Consider the following 19380-nt stretch of genomic DNA (forward strand, 5'->3'; position numbering starts at 1 on the left):
TCCGTGGACATTTGGAGGTATGAACCATGGGATGGGAATTCTGTCTCTGCCTGCCATTCAAATAAATAAGCAAAAATGAAAAGCAATGAAGACAAAATGAGATGAAACTTCCTGGATTCGCTTGGACATTACTTCTTTAAGAGGCCTCCTGAAGTCTCTTCCCCGCGAGGCACCCAAGGCCCGTGCTCCTGGGACGCACTAGAACCCCCGTGGAAGCAGGGCAGCCCCCCTCCCCGTGCCCCGAGGCTGGCACGCAGCTGCACACCCACAGGCTGCTCCTCCGAGGTCCCCCCAAGCCAGTGGCTCAGGAAAGTGACAAGCTGAGTGCTGCAAGCCACTGGTACAGGTGCAGGTTCTGCAGATCGGAAGGGCGGCAGTAACGATTTCCTACAATTAGTTACTTTGACTGCAAGGAACAGCCGCTGTGTTCAGCTAATGTATTTCACGCCGCTGCCTCCCGCCTCCCGGAAACCTTAGGCTTTCCCTCCCCTTCCTTCCCTCCTTCCTTTGCTTCTTTCTCTCCGACCCGCAACCATTAAGGCTTTAGCTTTGAGGTGCAGGGAGCGCCGGGTGGGGAGAGAGGTGCTTCGTAAGGTGATGCAGACGCTCTCCCTGCCACGCTCTGGGCCCGGCGACCAGCCACACTGGGATGGGCAGGGGGTGGGCAGCCCGGGATGGCTCTCAGTGCCCCAGGAAGCTGCGGGGGAGCCCCCCAGGGGCACAGGCTGTTCTCCTAGGCCCTCCCCTCCCTCCAAGGCAGAGGCAGGTGGCAAGCAGGGCGGCGCTTCTTACTGTCGCTCGGCTCCGCGCCCTGAGGTTTGAAGAGAACCTATCCAACTCTCATTTTCCCGGAGTGCAGGCGCCAAATCCAGGAGACGGCGCAGCTTCTGGCTGGCTAAAAAGCACGCATCCCCACCTGACTTGGGATGCACACCAGGGTTCTATGTGTGCGCAAACCTCCCTGGGCCCCGGTGCTGGCTGCCCTGAAACACTGGGTTTTGAGCAGAGTCTGGTGTCGGTGCCGCCTTTGTGCTGGGCCCTCCCCAGCACATGGCTTTGTCGTCCTGGAGAGAGGAAGCCAGCGAGCCTCCGGCTTCCTTTGCAACTTCCCGGTTCCTCTTCCCCGCTGCCCACCCACCCCGTCCCTTCGTTTCTCAGTGCTGTGGGACTGGGCTTTGCCTCTTCATTGGAAAACAATCATTTGGCTCTGTGTCCACTGCTCAGGCACCTCTGGGCGCGGGTGCAGGCGGTGTGGCCCCGAAACGAGGACCGATAACTGCTCACCTCTTAAAGATCTCAATGGAACAAATCAGTAACCCCCCTCAAAACACCCAGGCGACTTCAACCACATTTCCAAACCTCTCTCTCCTAAAACTCGGGCCCGCAGCGCGGTTAGGAGTTCAAGTCCTCCGGGCGCCTCTCTCAAGAGCTGTGACCCTGACAGCTCACTTCAAGCCTCCCCTTCCCTGTCCTCAGCTGTAAAATGGGAACAGAAACTGGCTCTGCTCGCCCACGTCGTATCACCGGGGGCTTATCCTCTAGCTCAGCGCCGCGGGCACCCTAGGCACCCTGAGGAGTCAGGACAAGGGGAGCCCGGCTGGACGGGCGGAAAGGACCCCTGCACGTCCTGGGCTCCCCGGGGCTGGGGTCCCCCCGTGCTCGCCGAGCGCGCGCACAGGTGCGGCTCCGGGCACGGGGAGCGCGTGGGCGCGGCCGCCGCCAGCGGCCCCGACCGAGGGCGCGGCGCTGGCCCCGGCCCGGCCGCACTCCCGGACGCCGCCCGGCCCTGGACGCCGGCCGCGCGCCACCCGCGCCCCGCCCCCGACGCCCGGGGTTGGCTGCGCGCGGGCCACGCGCGGCGACCTGCCACGCGCCGCGTCACTAGCGCGGCTCCCGCGGGGCCGCCCCGCCCTGGGAGGCGCCCCGGCCTCGTCAAGTGACCGGCAGCCCTTCCAGGGGACCACGGTCGTTCGCAGGGAGGCGAGCCCCAGCCCGCAGCCCGGCGCCAAGCCGCCGTCATCTCCTTCCTGTGCCGGGTGAGCCGTCTCCTCAGCCACCCGGAAAACATAGTCCGCCCCTCACGTCCTTGTGCAAGAGCGACCGCTGCCAAAGAGCGTCCCTCTGGGCGCGGACCCTCGTCTTCCGCGCCGCAGGGCCCGCAGGACCTGCTCGGAGGCTGGGTCGGCCCTAAGACAGACACCTCCCCGGCGAGGCGAGGGGAGAGCGGCGGGCGAGCGCGCCGGGCCCGGCTGGCGGAGGGACACCGCGGCGGGGCGCAGTGCGCACGCGCGCCCGGGAACGAGTTCCGGTCTGGCCGAGGCCTGGCTCCTAAAAATAGCCCCGGTGTGGGGATCCGTGCGCGGATGTCCCGGCGAGTCCCGGGCTGAGGGAGGCGGCTCCGGGCGGCGCGGCGCGCTGGTGGCGGACCGGGGCTGCGGCGTGTGTGCGCCCGCCAGCTGCGCCGGGGACACGGTGAGGGCCGCGAGCGGCGGGGCCCCGTCCGCGGGGCCGTCCGCGCCAGAGGGGGCGGCGTCTCCGTGAAGGGGACCGGGCAGGGGTGAGGTGGGGGTGCTGCAGGGCGGGGGGCGGCGGGGCCGAGCAGGGGCGTCTGCGGGCGCCGGGGGCCGCCGGGACGAGCCCGAGCCCGGCAGGGAGGGGGCCGCGGCCGTGGGCACGCGGCGGCGCGGGGCGGCGCGGGGCGGCGGGGTCGGGGTCGGCGCGCAGGGGCGCGGCGCCGGTGCAGCCGGGGGCGCGGCGCCCCGCGGGCGGGCAGGCGGGCGGGCCCGGGGGTCTGGCGGGCGCCGCGGCCCGGGCGGACGGAGGCGCGGCCGCGCGGGGTCGTCGCGAGCCGCCACCTCGGGCCCGCGCCGCGCCTGGGGACGGGGGCCGGCGGTGGGCGCCGCCTCCCCGAAAGTTGACGGAGTTCCCCGGGGCGGGGGGCGCCGAGTTGGCGCGCTCGGCCGGCGGAGCGGGGTGGTGGTCGGGGCCGGGGCGGGACGCCGGGGCCGGGCTCGGCCGGTGCGCGGCTGTCAGCGGCGTCCAGGCGGGGGGCGGTGGTCGGGGCCGGGCTGCGGGGCGGGGGCGGTGGTCGGGGCGCTGCGGTGGTCGGGGCGCTGCGGGGCTGGGGGCGGTGGTCGGGGCGCTGCGGGACGGGGGGCGGTGGTCGGGGCGCTGCGGGACGGGGGGCGGTGGTCGGGGCCGGGGCGCTGCGGGGCGGGGGGCGGTGGTCGGGGCCGAGGCGTCCAGGCTGGGGGCGGTGGTCGGGGTCGGGGCGGTGCGGGGCGGGGGACGGTGGTCGGTGGTCGGGGCCGGGGCGTCCAGGCTGGGGGCGGTGGTCGGGGCCGGGGGCGCTGCGGGGCGGGGGTCTGCGCCCGTGGCCCGGGGGGACCTGCTCGCCGCCCGGCGCGCCGTGAAGGCGCTGTGTGCTGGAAACTTTGCCTTCTGGTTGGATTTCGGCTGTCTGAGCGGGGGAGGGTTAAACCAGGTGAGGCTGTGAGACAAGTTCGGGACCCGTGAGCGACTGTGAACTAGAGGATAATTTTTTTTTTTTTCCCTTGGAAGTGTGGCTGTAATGGTGTTGCTCAGATCCGAGGTAGATCGCAGGGCTCTGAGCGAGCCTCCTGTCGTGGTCCGGCAGGGAGCCGAGTGTAGACGGACCCCGGGCCGGTGTCAGCCTAGGAGACGGGGTTCCAGTAACTGCTGTTACCAAGGCCCGTGTTAACAGTAGTGCGTGCATTTTTAAATAAACGCTAACACGTCTGCAGGCTTTAGCACCACACGTTTGCCTGTGTCTTGTGTCATCTGGTGCTCTGTGCAGGCAGGGTTCTCCAAAGCTGTAATTAGGTGCACACTGCGCAAGAGTACTTTCCCTTTAAGAATCCAGCTGTGTTGTTTTGGCAACTGTTAAGTACTCCAGTTGTCAGTGTTAAAATCTATGTTACCTTGGCAGTACTTGAACAGCCTGTGGAAAAGGTAAACAATGTTTTTTTTTAAGCATACAAAAATGACATTTCTCTTAATATGAAGTTAAGTGAGAGTAAAAATAACGGTATTGTGCTGTTGTAGCTTTTGTTTGAACTTTTTTTTTATTTTGTTTTTGGGTATTTTTGCAGCATTCAGCCTTTATTCTTTTTTTCCCCTGTAAGTGGCAAATTTTAAGGGAAGAGTCAAAGGTGCTTTGATAAAAGCGGATGCCTATTTAAATTACGATTTATATTAAGTGTAGTATTTATACAAATGTAATATTTGTAGACATGTCTTTGTCGCATCAAACAGTGGAATAAGTATTGATTGCCAAGATGATGCATTAATTGACACTGGAATCACCTTTTATAAATTCTCAGTGAATACTGTTGCAGAAACTTGTGATAACTTGATGACTTGTAATAATGAAAGTCGTAAGAAGAGCTGAAATTAGTGATTTGCATGTTTGTAGGCTCTAGGCTCTTTAGAGTAACAAATCTGTTAGAAGAGTACTTCCGGCATATACTTACTAAAGCAGTCAGTGAATATGAAGTAAGGTAACCTATAACCACAAATATTTGTTTGTTTCATCTAATTCGTACTGTATTTATGTTTTTTTTTCATATTGGAACAAAGGTGCTAAAATCATACCCAACACTTAACTTTTTTCTTTAAGAAAAATACGTTGGAGGTGCTTAATGGCAGGAAAACAACTCATTGAGGCTCAGGAATAATTGTTGTGTTGCCATGTGGAATTATAGAGGGAGAATAATTTCTTTTTGTATTCCTAGAGTTTTTATGTTTCCATTAATAGGTAGGTATGACCAAGACTTTTTAAAATAAATGGGAACTGTTAATATTTTAAAGTGTTGAGTTGTTTCAAATGATGATGTTATATTTTTTCAGTTCAACTCAATTTTATTACAGCTTTGTAGTTTCTATTTAGAATGCGTAACAGGTTAATATTTAATAATCAAGCACTAGGAATGTCATCCATTAATTGGCTACCAAACAGAGAAGTTGAATTATATATTGAGAGTAGCTAAGTAATTATGGAAATATTCATTAGAACATGATTTTGAGATTTGTAATAGTACAGTTAAATCTTTGCTGTGGATTTGTGTTCTAATTTAGGAGCAGGAAACAATAAGCAAATCGGTTATTGGAAAGTAGCATACTTGTCACTCAGTTTTGGAAAGCCATCTTTTTTCTGTCCCTTGCTGCTTTGAGTCGGGCCAGAGAAGTTTAATGAAACATATAACAGTGATGGCCCTAGGTTTTTTGCTTTTAACTATTCTATCTTTTAATCAGGCAATGTCCTCATTTGTTGTTTTTGAAAGATATACTCACCTTACACGTGTGTGTTACACAGTCTTGCTGAAGTGTTATGAGTGATTGGGCAATGAGAATATTGCTTTGCATGCTGGAAGTGGTCGCTGTTGCTTTTGTCTAGATTAAAAAGAAAGTCTGAATATTCTTGGTAAATTGAGGATTGAATACCTTCTTCCATTGTTGAAGTAATAAGAAAAGTGTAAATATGGAAATCAAATCAATCTTTTTTTTTTTTTTTTTTGGACAGGCAGAGTGGACAGTGAGAGAGAGAGACAGAGAGAAAGGTCTTCTTTTGCCATTGGTTCACCCTCCAATGACCGCCACGGCCAGCGCGCTGCGGCTGGCGCACCGCGCTGATCCAAAGCCCACAGCCAGGTACTTATCCTGGTCTCCCATGGGGTGCAGGGCCCAAGCACTTGGGCCATCCTCCACTGCACTCCCTGGCCACAGCGGAGAGCTGGCCTGGAAGAGGGGCAACCGGGACAGAATCCGGCGCCCCGACCGGGACTAGAACCCGGTGTGCTGGTGCCGCAAGGTGGAGGATTAGCCTAGTGAGCCGCGGCGCCGGCCGAAATCAAATCAATCTTTAAGCTAGATCACCTCATATAGCCAACCGGATGCTTTGAAATGTTATACTGATTTGCAAGCCCTTATAAGACTAATTGCCTTTGTGGTCAGAGCTTGACTCAGATCCCAGCTCCACAGCTGACAAAGTTAAGAGAAATCTTTTGTAAAGACAGGGAAGAATTACAGTACCTGCCCCATGCAGTTAGAATTAAATGAGATAATATGTGTAAAGCTCACTGCCTATGGGGCCAGTGCTGTGGCATATTGTGTAAAGCCTCTGCCTGCAGTGCTGACATCCCACATGGGCACTGGTTTGAGACCCGGCTGCTCCACTTCTGATCCAGCTCTCTGCTATGGCCTGGGATAGCAGTAAAAGATGGCCCACGTCTTTGGGCCCCTGCACCCACGTGGGAGACCCGGAAGAAGCTCCTGGCTTTTTGGATTGGTGCAGCTCCGGCTGTTGCAACAAGTGGGGAGTGTCTCTCCTTCTCTCTGTGTAACTCTGCATTTCAGATAAATAGATAAATCTTTAAAAAAGAAAACAAAACTCACACTGCCTAAGGCTTAATGTACAAAAATGCATATGGTCTGATCTCTTTATCCTTTCCTGCCCAGTACCTGTGTATTCAGTGTTTGTAACCAAAAAGATGAAAGGGTGTCAAACAGTGTATCAACACAGGAGAGCGCTCTTTTACTTATTTTGAACAGAATACTCTAGTGCCTTAAATTCATTGTCAAGTTATTCATAAAATGTTGTGTTGGCTGTTCTACATTAGATTTTTACTCTGCAATCTTAGCTTATTTACAGCCTTTGTAGTCACTTCCAATGTTTTGTTTGTGTTTTTTTAAGCTATTTATTTTATTTATTTGAAGCACAGAGTTACAGAGAGAAAAGGGGAGAGCTAGAATGATCTTCTGTCTGCTGGTTCACTCTCCAAATGTCTGCAATGATTGAGATTGGGCCAAGCAGAAGACAGGAGCCCTCTCTGGTTTCCCACATGGGTGCAGGGGCCCAAGGTACTTGGGTCATCTTCTGTTGCCCTCCCAGGCACATTAGCAAGGAGCTGGATGGGAAGTGGAGCAGCTGGGACTTGAACCAGCACCCGTATGGGATGTCGGCACTGTAGGCCACATTAACAGGCTGCGCCAAAGTGCTGGCCCCAGAATACATAATTTTTTTTAAGTTTATTTTGGTGTAAAAGACTTGAAATCCATGTGTAGTTTTTTAAATAATACAGAATTTTCATGAACTTTTTTAAGTATTCTTGTATTTTAACCTTGACTTATAACAGCAGGTGATTTACTTCATCAATTCAACTGATGATGCTAAAGGGCAGAAGAAGTTGTAACATGAGTTGAAAATAGATGTTAATCAATCCAGCTTCTAGGAAGTGTCAGCCATGGCACATTTGTTTCTTTTCAAAGATTTATTTATGGGGCTGGCGCTGTGGCTCAGTAGGTTAATCCTCCACTGTGGCGCTGGCATCCCTTTAGGGTGCCACTTCTAGTCCCGACTGCTCCTCTTCCCATCCAGCTCTCTGCTATGGCCTGAGCAAGCAGTAGAAGATGGCCCAAGTGCTTGGGCCCCTGCACCCATCGGGGAGACCTGGAAGAAGCTCCTGGCTTTTGGCTTTGAATTGTCCCAGCTCTGGCCATTGTGGCCATTTAAGGAGTGAACCAGCGGATGGAAGACCTTTCTCTCTGTCTCTCCCTCTGCTGTCTGTAACTCTGCCTCTCAGGTAAATAAATAAGATCTTTAAAAAAAGAGATCTATTTATTTATTTATTTATTTTTGAAAATCAGAGTGACACAGAAGGAGAGACAGAGGAAGGCTGTCTTCCATCCAGTGGTTCACTGCCCAGTGGCTGCAACAGCATGCTGGGTTAGGCTGAACCAGGAGCCTGGAATTCAATCCAGTTCTCTAATGTGGGTGGCAAGGGCCCAGCACTTGACCGTCAGCAGGGAGCTGGAAGTGGAGCAGCTGGGACTTCAACCGGCACTGGGATAATATGACATACCGATGTCACAAGTGTTGTTTTACCCTGCCATGCTGTGGTCCTGGCCCATTATGTTTATTTTAAACTAATGTTAATTTTATTTTCTTACACAAAAATACAAACTTTAATCTGTGGGCCTTTTTTGGAGTTAACTCATTATCAGTAAAGTTGCATCTTTAGAGTAGCGGGTGGTAAATTTATACTACATCTACTGGACCTTTTTACCTGTTTCTTTTTGTGTCCAGCAGCATGTATATATTTTGTGATATGATTTGTGACCTTGGAATAAAGGGCTGCTTCCTGTTTGACCTGGTAAAATAACTTGCCATTTTGGGGCTATTAAAACAAGATGTTCTTACACTGAGTATACTGTGTTTTGCTTGTCTTACCTCTCATCCTCACTGTCAGTTCCATCTTCTACATAGAGATTTGAATTACATTTCTAAAATTCTGATCTGTATCATTTCTAAAAAAAAAAAAAACAGGCAATGTGAAGGCATACAAGAGCAGTAGAGAGGCAGTGATGTGAATGGTAGAGATACTGACCTCTAAAAGAATACCCGCTTTACTTATCGACTTAGCACTCTGTATTCTTTGGCAAGATCTCAGTGTTTTTGAGGCTCAGTGTGTAAAATAGTGGTTATAATGTTATCTATTTCATAGAGTTGTTGAGAGGATTAAATGAAATGTATAATATAAACTACAGTGTCTGGTGCCTAGCATGTTGTAATTTCTCCCCCTACTGTTATGGTCACTATTACTGTTGCTGTTGCGTTTATGAGTTGTGGTTCATTTCTTAATTTGATTCCATGCTATTCTCTCAGGCTCTTGGTCAACTACTACCCTTCAGTTTCTGTGCCAGAGTCAAAGCTAGCTGTTGTTATTCCCTGAAAAGGCCATGCGTTTTCATGTTAATGACTCCATTTTTAAGAAAGTTCATTTATTTTTATTTATTTGAAAGGCAAAGTGATGCAGGGAGAGATAGAGAGATCTTCTGTCCACTGATTGACCTACCAAATGCCCACAGTAGCCAGGGCTGTGCAGGCCAAAGCCAGGAGCCTGGAACTCCACCCAGTTCTCCCACGTGGTTGGTTGGACCTCAGGCCCCTAAGCCATCACATGCAGCCCCCTAAGTACCTTAGCAGGAAGCTGGATTGGAAGTGGAGGCTTGACTCAGATATGGGATACTGGCTGCCCAAATGGGGCCTCAGCCACCTGCAGTTCCACAATGCCTGCCCAGCTACTACTAAAAATCTCCAGTCCAGAATTCTTTTTTTTTCTTTAAAGATTTTATTTATTTATTTAAGAGTGTTATAGTCAAAAGGAGAGACAGAGAGAAAGGTCTTCCATCTGCTGGTGCACTCCTCAATGGCCAAAACGACTGGAGCTGGACCAGTCAGAAGCCAGGAGTTCTTCCTGGTCTCCCATGTGGGTGCAAGGGACCAAGCACTTAGGCCATCTTTTACTGTTTTCCCAGACCATCAGCAGAGAGATGGATTGGAAGAGGAACAGTGGAGACATGAACCAGTGCCCATGTAGGTTGGTGGCACTGCAGGCTAAGGCTTAACATACTGTGCCACAGCATTGGCCCCAGAATTCTTTTCTTTTAAAGATTTGTTGGTTTATTTGAAAGGCAGAGTGATAGAGGGAGAGAGCTAGAGCTAGAGCTTCCATCTGCTGATCTACTCCCAAATGGTCCCAATGGCTTGAGCTGGTCCAGGCCAAAGCCAAGAGCTCAGAACTCCAACTGGGTTTCCCATGTGGTTGACAGAGGCCCAAGCACTGAGCCATCTTCTGCCTTCCCAGACACATTAGCAGGGAATTGGATTGGAAGCAGAGCAGCCGGGACTTGAACTGGTGCTCTGACATGGGATGCTGGCCCCCAGGAGTATTTTGAGCTTGAGTTTCGTTTGGAGATCTAGGTCTGAAGCTCGTGCTGTACTAGCCATATGGCTACACTACAGCTGTTTTCCTCTCTTCCAGCCTTCTTCCCAGTGATAAACCCTGGTGTGTCTGTTGACCTCCACTATCTCAGTATCTGACAGATCTCAGGCCAAAAACTTAGTGATTCTTTCCTTTTCTCTTAGTCCTGTCCATCCACACATGGTATTTTCCCTTTTTGGTTATCTTGAGCCAGTCCACTGCTGTTAGTTTTTGCTGCCATCTCTTTGTTCTAAACTGTCATTATATCTTGCAGTGATCTCCTTGTTTCTTTCTCGGTTCCATGCAAGTTCTTTTTTTTTAAATTATTTTTAATTTATTTGACAGAGTTAGACAGAGTTTTCTTTTTTTTTTTTTTTTTAATTTTTAATTTATTTGACAGAGTTAGACAGTGAGACAGAGAGAAAGGTCTTCCTTCTGTTGGTTCATCCCCCAAATGGCCGCTATGGCCGGAACCACACTGATCTGAAGCCAGGAGCCAGGTGCTTCCTCTTGGTCTCCCATGCAGGTGCAGGGTCCCAAGCACTTGGGCCATCCTCCACTGCTTTCCTGGGCCACAGCAGAGAGCTGGACTGGAAGAGAGCAACCGGGACTAGAACCCGGTGCCCATATGGGATGCTGGCGCCGCAGGCGGAGGATTAACCAAGTGAGCCGCAGCGCCAGCCCCGGCAAGTTCTTTCTTAGGGATCACTTTATGAGCCCAAATCAGATATAGCATCAATTTAAAGTCTTCCAGTAAAGCCCTTCCATTTCTAAAGGCATGGTCTGGTGGTCCTGAATGATCTGTATCCTCATTCTTCTTTCCTTCGTTACTATGGCCCTCACTTCTTAGACCCTTCACGCTCTTTCTTCTTTAAGAGCCTTTTATACATGTGTAATCCCTTCTTAGGATGCTCTTCCTTGGATCTGGCTGGTTCTGCCAGTCCCTTTGGAACTTGGCTCAAATCTCATTGCTTACTGAGAGGCCTACTTTGACCATCCTGTTTAATGCTGAACTCCATAATTTATTCTCACACACAGATTATTTCCTTAAAGACACTTAACTTTAATTGGCACATACCTTGTTTGTTTAGTAATTGTTTATTTATGGTCTTTCTGCACTACCTGAATGTTAACTCCATAAAGGCAGAGGCCTTGTATGTTTTGTTCATAGCTGTATCCCCAGGCATTAGCACACTGCCTGGCACTTGGAAGACAGTAAATATTTGAATGCTTCTGTCTCTCTGTTCTTTTTTTTTTTTTTTTTTTTTTTTTTTTTTTTTTTTTTTTTGTCAATGATTAGAATATATTGTCTTGCTTATACACTTACTGAACTACTTATCCTTTAAGTCCTAACTCAAATGTCATCTCATCTGTGATACCAATTTTAATCTCTCTAAACAAAGTTTCTCTCTCCTGCTCTTGTGTGCTTCTAAAGCCCTTGATACACGCACTGTTTGCAGGGTAAATCCCATTGTAAAGTATTTAGGGTATTAAAAATGATGTCACTTTTCTGCTAGACTGAGTTCCTGTTAGTGGCCAGTTTGTTCATTTTACGTGCTCAGTACCTACCGTAAGTACATAGTGAATTCTCAGTAAATGCTGAAATGAGGGAAAGTTGTCCTAATCAACTGAATAACCAAATACAGATCAGTTTCCCCAAGTTAAACTTTAAAGTATTTTCCCAATTATAAATTTTACCTTACATATTTTCTGTGCATATCAATACATTCTAAGACTAGACATCGAAGAGCTGTTGATCCCACGTGGTATTTTCAGAGACTTCATTTTGCTTTCGTACTGGGCAGTGAGTAGCCATCTTGGCTCAGGGCTATATCTCTTCAGTTTGAAATACATATCATTGTTTCTTTTTTTTTTTTTTTTTTTTTGACAGGTCCTATTTGCTGTTGGTTCACCCTCCAATGGCCGCCACGGCTGGCATGCTGCGGCCGGCGCACGGCGCTGATCCAACACCAGGAGCCAGGTGCTTCTCCTGGTCTCCCATGGGGTGCAGGGCCCAAGCACCTGGGCCATCCTCCACTGCCTTCCCGGGCCACAGCAGAGAGCTGGCCTGGAAGAGGGGCGACCAGGACTAGAACCTGGTGGGCCGGCACTGCTAGGTGGAGGATTTTCTATTGAGCCGCTGCGCCGGCCTCATTGTTTCTTCCTAACCAAAAACCCCCCTGTCCCATTCCCTCCTTCCAGTTTATCCAGCCAGTTTCACATGTTATTTCAGAAAGGCTGCAAGTGCGGGAGAAATGTTGTGCAAGTAGATACAGTGTACATGAAATGTCTTACTAATTCAGCTGTATTGCTATGATGATTTCTCAAAGAACTTTTATGGCCAACATTAGGAACCTAGCCATCATCTTTAACAGTGAAAATCATTCCACATTTAAAAAGGGGCTTTGGAACATGCTGTTGGCAAGTTGGGGACTAATGTTTGTTTTGGTACTGAAGCCTTTTCCTTCGTGGTATTAAGCATGATTTGATGACAAGGATTATGAAGGGAAAGGAGAGAAGATTCTAGGCATTAAGGTTTTGTTTTCACACTCCCCACCCTCACCCCAAAATGGCTTCATTTCCCTAAAGTTAAGTCTTAAGTGTTGGCTAGAAGATGTTTTTAACTTCTTATTTTGGAAAAATTTAAAACTTAGAGAAAAGTTATAAGAGTAATATAATCATAATTGTTAAGATTTGCTGCATTTGTTTTATCACTTTTTGTATTTGCAGAGCGGCTACAAAGTCTGGCCACTGTTTTATTGAAATTTGAAGCTCCTTGATTGCATCTTTTGGAATATGCCAAAAGATGCAGATTTATTCATTTAAAGTTAGGCATATCACCCAAAGCCAAAGCATAGCAGATACATGTATGGCAGTATACGGAAGTGCTGCATTAATGCACTGTATACTTGGCTGACAAGGAAATCACTTTCTAAACATATTATACAAATATAATGTCATTGAATATATTGTGTAACGTATTATAGTATCAGGAATCTATATAGATCCCCATTTTTTCATTTCCTTCTCTCTCTCTTTTTTTTTTTTTTTTTTTTTTTGACAGCCAGAGTTAGACAGTGAGAGACAGAAAGAAAGGTCTTCCTTTCTCCATTGGTTCACCCCCCAAATGGCCGCCACGGCCGGCGTGCTGCGCTTATCTGAAGCCAGGAGCCAGGTGCTTCTTCCTGGTCTCCCATGCAGGTACAGGGCCCAAGCACTTGGCCCATCCTCCACTGCCTTCCTGGGCCACAGCAGAGAGCTGGACTGGAAGAGGAGCAGCCGGGACAGAATCCGATGCCTCAACCGGGACTAGAACCTGGGGTGCTGGCACTGCAGGCGGAGGATTAGCCAAGTGAGCCACGGCGCCGGCCTCCTTCTCATTTTTTAAAAAATATTTTAATTTATTTGAAAGGTAGAGGTACACAGAGAGGGAGAGACAGAGATCTTTCATCCACTGGTTCACTCCCCAAATGGCCACAATAACCAGGGCTGGGCCAGACTGAAGCCAGGAGCCAGGAGATAGGTGCTTCCTCCTGGTCTCCCATGTGAGTGCAGGAACCCAAGCATTTCTGATGTCCCAAACATCTTCAGAGCTTTTCCAGGTGCATTAGCAGGGAGCTGGATAGGAAGTGGAATAGCTGGGACTCGAACCAACGCCTGTATGTGATGCCCACGTTACAGGTGGTGGCTTTACCTGCTATACCACAGCACCAGGCCCCACTTCTAATTATTTTTGTTACAATTATGTGGGAGTAGGTTATATATATTATGATCCTTTACCTCTAAATGCTTCAGCCAATATCTCCTAAAACCAAGGACATATTTTTAAGTAACCCCTGATGGATTAGAGAAATTTAAAATGTTTTTGAAGTTTATTTTTATTTATTTAAAGATGGAGAGACTTAGAGATCTTCCAACTGCAGGTTCACTCCCTAGGTGCCTGCAACAACCGGGCTGGACCAGACCAAATCCAATCTGGGTCTCTGATGTGGTTGTCAAGGATCCAAGTACTTGAGCCGTTATCTGCTGCCTCTCTGGGTACACGTTAGCAGTAAGCTGGTTTAGAAAGCAGAGCTGGTACTTAAACCTAAACAATCTGATAGGGGATGCCAGTGTCCCACGTGGTGTCTTAATTGCTGTACCCTCTGCCCAGTTCCACCCCAGGAAATTTAATATTGGTAGTATTATTTAATATATAGTAGTTCATGTTGAAATTTCTGCAGTTGTGCCAATAGGATCCTTTAATAGCATTTGTTTTGCAAGCAAATATTTTGCATTGCATTTTAGTTGTAATATCTCTTAAATTCTATAATTCGACACATTTGTTCAGCCATTTTTTGGTCTTTCCTGACAATAATTTTAAAGATTACGGGCTTTTTGTCTACTAGTTTGGACTTTTCCTGTTGCTTCTTTGAAATTAGATTCAGGTTTTGCATTTTTGGCAGAAATAACATGTAAGTGATTATGCATCCTTGGCGTATGGCATCAGGAGGCAGTATGGCGGCAGTTTGACTATGTTAGTAATGTTTGTCCTGATCTCTAAGATTTTGCTTGCATGTTGTCTGCATTATAAAATTTTAATTGTCCCCTTTTTATTATTTAATTATCTGTGGAAGACACTTCAAAAGTATAAATATTTGTCCTCTCCAAAATGTTCACATAATGGCCTTAGTATTCATTGATAATTCCTGCCTGAATTACTTAGTACACAATAGTGGCAAATTGGTGTTTTTTCCTATCATTCCTTCTACATTTATTAGTTTGCATTCTGTTGTAAAGAAGAGCCTTTGCTTCTCATTTGGTTGTTAGTTATCGATATGAATTCATAGATTTTTTTATTATATAATTCTCTTACCTATAAGTATTCATTTAAAAAATTTTAATTTAAAATTTTTTTTGGTATTCATTTTGATGTTCCAGATTAACCCAGGTTTGGAGAATGGGAACTCCTTTGATTTAACTCTTTGATTGTTTTGACATGTTTCCTTAATTTCTTCCAATTTTAGTGTATGTGCTACCAAAGCGAGTACAATGTCTCCTTAATTTCTCGAGCATTTCCTTGCTTTCTGGAACAGTAAGATTTTCAGGCTGTCCTATCATTAGCCATTAATTCCTGTTTTTTTAATTGGGTAAATGTATAGAAAGCAAGAACTGGGCAGAAGGCTGTAGATACTGGACTTTCATTGTTTCAGAACCTTTTCAGTTTTATCAAGCTAAGTAATTTTGCATTTGTGCTGATTTCTCAGATGGTAGAATGTAATTTCCGTTTACACTCCCAAAATTCCTTTTCCTTTGACAGGGTTAACAGTTTTAGTAATTGTTTTTTTTCCTAAAGATTTTTTAAAATTTATTTGGAAGATGGAGTTACAGAGAGAGGTAGAGACAGAGAGAGAGGTCTTCCATCTGCTGGGTCACTCCCCAGATGGCTGCAATGGCTGGAGCTGCGCTGATCCGAAGCCAGGAGCCAGGAGCCTCTTCTGGGTCTCCCACGAGGGTGCAGCTTGGGCCCATCTTCCACTGCTATCTCAGGCCATAGCAGAGAGCTGGATCAGAAGAGGAGTAGCTGGGACTGGAACCAGTACCCACATGCAATGCGGGCGCTTCAGGCCAGGGCTTTAATCCGCTGTGCCACAGCACCAGCCCCAGCGATTTTAGTAATTGTTTTAATTTACCTTTTCTATTTGTATCTGCGGTGGTTGGATCTTCTTTTTCAAAACATCTGTCAAGCTGCTTGGGAATAGGAATCCCATTTTACAGTTTTTAACATACTGAGTGAATATGTGCAATAGTGCCTTGAACATGGTTGTTGCTATATGTTTATCATATGTAATTATAATAATGACTCAGTATTATCTTTTTAAATCTCATACTGTAATTAAATATTTTGCTATAACATTTTAGCTAATTTTATGGAAACCTTTCTTTTAAGTGAATTGCTGATTCATATGTTATGTTTTAATAATTTTGCTGTTCTAGAAGATATAATATACTAAAAAAATTTTCAGCTTTTAAAAGCTTAATTTCTGAGATTAAAGTGTGTAATTAAAGAACATCAAAGTGACTAATCTTGGCATTGATGTTTTGTGTTTTGTTCTTTACCTTCCTTGGCATCACTTTAATTATAAAATTAGATGATAACTAGACCCTTTTAAATTGTGTGTTACATACTGTATATTTAATTAACATTAAATGTTCATGAAAGTAAAATTAAGTGTTACAAAATACAACATAGAGAATATTGTAGTCCCAAACTAGGAGTCATTGTGTTCAGATTCTTTGTAACCATTGCATTACTTTGGTGATTTATTTCACTGTTTGATCTTCATTTCACTGGGCTAGATGATGGGGAATGCCATGAACAAGGTCTGACTTTGAATTGTGGGGCTATGGACATTCGTGTGTTTGTAAGCCACTTTTCGTTTGTGCTTGATTGTGATGTGTGCTTGATCTGTACAGAGTGCCATAGGAGCCCATAGACGGGGCAGTTAACCCAGTTTCAGGGAGACCAGGAAAATTAAGACCACAAGGAAGTGAATAAACTTAACTTTGTGAAGAGGGAGGATAGATTAAAAGGTATTAAGCTTTGGAGATACTCTATACAATATGATGAATCAGAAAGTGTAGGAGAGGGAGGCATCCATGGGGTAGTGAAAGATGAAACTGAAGACGTAAAGAGAGACCAGTTTATGAAGAACCCTTAAGTTTATAAAGAGCCCTTATGGTATTAGGGAATTTATGTTAAGGAATTTATCTTAGGGAAAATTGAAGCATCTTAAATCTGGGAGGAAATTAAAAAGATAATACCAGGTTCACCTGGTGAATTATTTGGAGACAGTTAAGACTGGTAGCTAGGGAGAGTGATAACCACATGAGGAGAGTATTAACCACAGATTATTTGAAAATGGTAAGGTGGCTAGATTATGGGAGGAGGTTTAAGAAATAGGTAGATCTATGAGGTGGAGTTAAATGATTCAATGACAGAAAATAGTTTGTCAGATGAAAGAGAGGGTGGTAAAGGTTAGGTTTATGGCTTGGGCACTTGGGAGAATGGATGGGCTGTTTGTTGAAACAGGAATCATAAAATGAAGAGAAAATTTGAGAGACAGTGATAAGTGTGGGAGAGCACCCTGGAAGGATAAAGAGATAGAGAGTGGGATGTCTGATGTCTGAATTCATTAATAGAACTGGAACATGTCATTCCTGGTAATGATATGGCCCAGAGTTTTGGTCTTAGAATGGGTCTTTGAAGAGGAGTAAAAGTAAAGGTATAAAATGTTCAAGGAACTGAGAGGATTGGCTTGATAAAAGCCCAAGGACATGTCTGCCCTAAGGCAGGGGATCCTGTTTTAGATGACTTAAAGGTTTTCAGTTTTTGGTTTAGAAAAATGAAAAATGTAAAATATTGTACGTAATAATGTCATCAGTTAAAAAATCCACACAAAGTAAAGAGAATTGCTTTTTTCCCCTCCCCTCCTCTCCCCCTCCCCTCCCCCCTCCTCTCTCCTCCCCTCTCCTCCCCTCCCCTCTCCTCCCCTCTTCCCTCCTCCCCTCCCCTCTCCTCCCTCTTTCCTTTCTTTCCTCTTTCTTTCTCTCTCTCTCTCTCTTTCTTTTTCTTTCTTTCTTTCCTTCTCTTTCTCCTTCCTCCCTCCCTCCCTCCCTCCCTCCTTCCTTCCTTCCTTCCTTCCTTTCTTTCTTTTTCTTTTTCTTTTTCTTTTTCTTTTTCTTTTTCTTTTTCTTTTTCTTTTTCTTTTTTTCGCAGAGTTATACAAAGGAAGAGGCTGAGAGAGAGATCCTCCATCTGCTGGTTTAATCCCCTATGGCAGCAACAGCCAGAGCTGGGGCAATCTGAACCCATGAGCGTGGAGCCTCCTCTGGGTCTCCCACATGAGTGCAGGGGCCCAAGGACTTGGGCCATCTTCCACTGCTTTCCCAGGCCATAGCAGAGAGCTGGATTGGAAGTGGTGCAGCTGGGACTCGAACCTATGTCCATATTGGATGCTGGCACTGCAGGTGGTGGCTTTACCTGCTACACCAGAGTGCTGTCCCCACGAGAACTGTTTTTCTAAACAAAGCAGGAAACTATTTAATAACTCCCATGTTAAAAATGCTTCTCAGTATCAGCTAAATTGCCCAGATTTTAAATAATCCTCCTCAGTTGTCACCAAAAATTAAGCAATATATCAGGTATATAATACATTAGAGTGAATAACAGAATGAATACTTAGCAGTATGAATACAGTCAACATCTCTCAGTTACCTTATTTTTTTGTCATCAGAAGTAATCTTAAATTTGGTTTTACCTTTCTTATTTTTAAATGATATACGTCTGTCTCTTCCTCTCTCTTTGTCACCCTGCCTTTCAAATAAATGAATAAATCATAAAAGATGGCCACACTAGCCAGAGCTGGGCTGATGCAAAGCCAGGAGCTTGTTCCGGGTCTCATCAGTGGGTGCAGGAGCCCAACGACTTGGGCCATCTTCCAGTGCCTTCCCAGGTACATAGCAGGGAGCCAGATCAGAAATGAAGTAGCAGGGTACTCAAATTGGTGCCTATATGGGATGCTGATCTCAAATATGGCAGCTTTACCCTGTATGCCGCAGCACTAGCCCTGCAGAAATCCTTTTTTTAAAAATCCCCTCGGGTCCGGTGCTGTGACATAGTAGCTCTGCCTGTGGCTCTGGCACCCCATCTGGGCACCAGTTCGAGCTCTGGCTGCTCCACTTCCAAACTAGCTTCCTGCTGGTGGCCTGGGTGAGCAGCGCTAGTTGGCCCGAGTGAACGAGCCCCTGTACCTGTGAGGGAGACCTGGAAGAAGCTCCTGGCTTCAGATAGGCTCCGGCTGTGGCTATTTGGGGAGTGAACCAGTGGATGGAAGACCTGTCTCTGTCTCTCCCTCTCTCTGTCTGTAACTCTGCTACTCAAATACATAAATAAATAAATCCCTCAGTAAAAGACAGCATTACGCTTTTTTTTTTTTTTAATGGTGAAATAATACTAGATAGGAAAAAGTTACAAAAATGGTATGGACTGTCTGCAGGTTTTCTTTACTTGGCTTCCTTTAATGTTGGACAACTACATAAGTGTAGTGTGACTGTCAAACAGTAAAATAATTTTGGTATGTTACTATTAACTAAACTTGAAGACCTAATTTGAATTCTGTCATTTTTCTCTAATGGCCATTTTCTGTTCTAGGATCCAATCCACTTGTTGGTGTCTTTTTAGTGTCCTCTAATCTGTGATATTAACTCATTCTTCCCTTGTATGTATGATCTGCATGCTTTTAAAATCTAGTAATTATTTTGCAGATTTTTTTTTTCAGTTTGCACTTCTCTGATGTTTTCTTATGATTAATTTGGGATTATATATTTTTGGCAATAATACTATTGAAGTAATGGGATTTTGTAAGGAGGTACGTTTTATATCAGCGAGTATATGATATATGGTAATGTTCATTGTGTTTCCTTAAGGTGGTGTCTGCTGGTTTCTCCCCTACTGGTTTCCCCATGGTTTTATTTTATAATTGATAAATATATTTGGGGAGATACTTTGAAACTATGCTCATTCCTGGTTTCTCTCTCTCTTTTTTTTTTTTTTTTT

At 46.5% G+C, this 19380-nt stretch overlaps 1 protein-coding gene across 12 annotated transcripts in view; it reads left to right on the forward strand.

The window, feature by feature from the left end:
• Positions 1 to 1886: 1886 nt before the first annotated feature.
• Positions 1887 to 19380, forward strand: part of MEF2A (myocyte enhancer factor 2A) — a 151946-nt gene continuing 134452 nt past the window's right edge. For 3 of the 12 annotated variants that reach the window (XM_070053507.1, XM_070053508.1, XM_051822952.2), the window contains exon 1: positions 2057 to 2472. The gene's annotated coding sequence lies outside the window, so the exon portion shown is untranslated. Of the gene's footprint in view, positions 2473 to 3462; positions 3485 to 19380 lie in introns of those variants that run through there. The other 9 variants (XM_070053512.1, XM_070053510.1, XM_070053511.1 and 6 more) reach the window with 6 other exon arrangements.

Source organism: Oryctolagus cuniculus, chromosome 12, assembly GCF_964237555.1.
Source record: "Oryctolagus cuniculus chromosome 12, mOryCun1.1, whole genome shotgun sequence".
NCBI classification, from domain to species: domain Eukaryota; kingdom Metazoa; phylum Chordata; class Mammalia; order Lagomorpha; family Leporidae; genus Oryctolagus; species Oryctolagus cuniculus.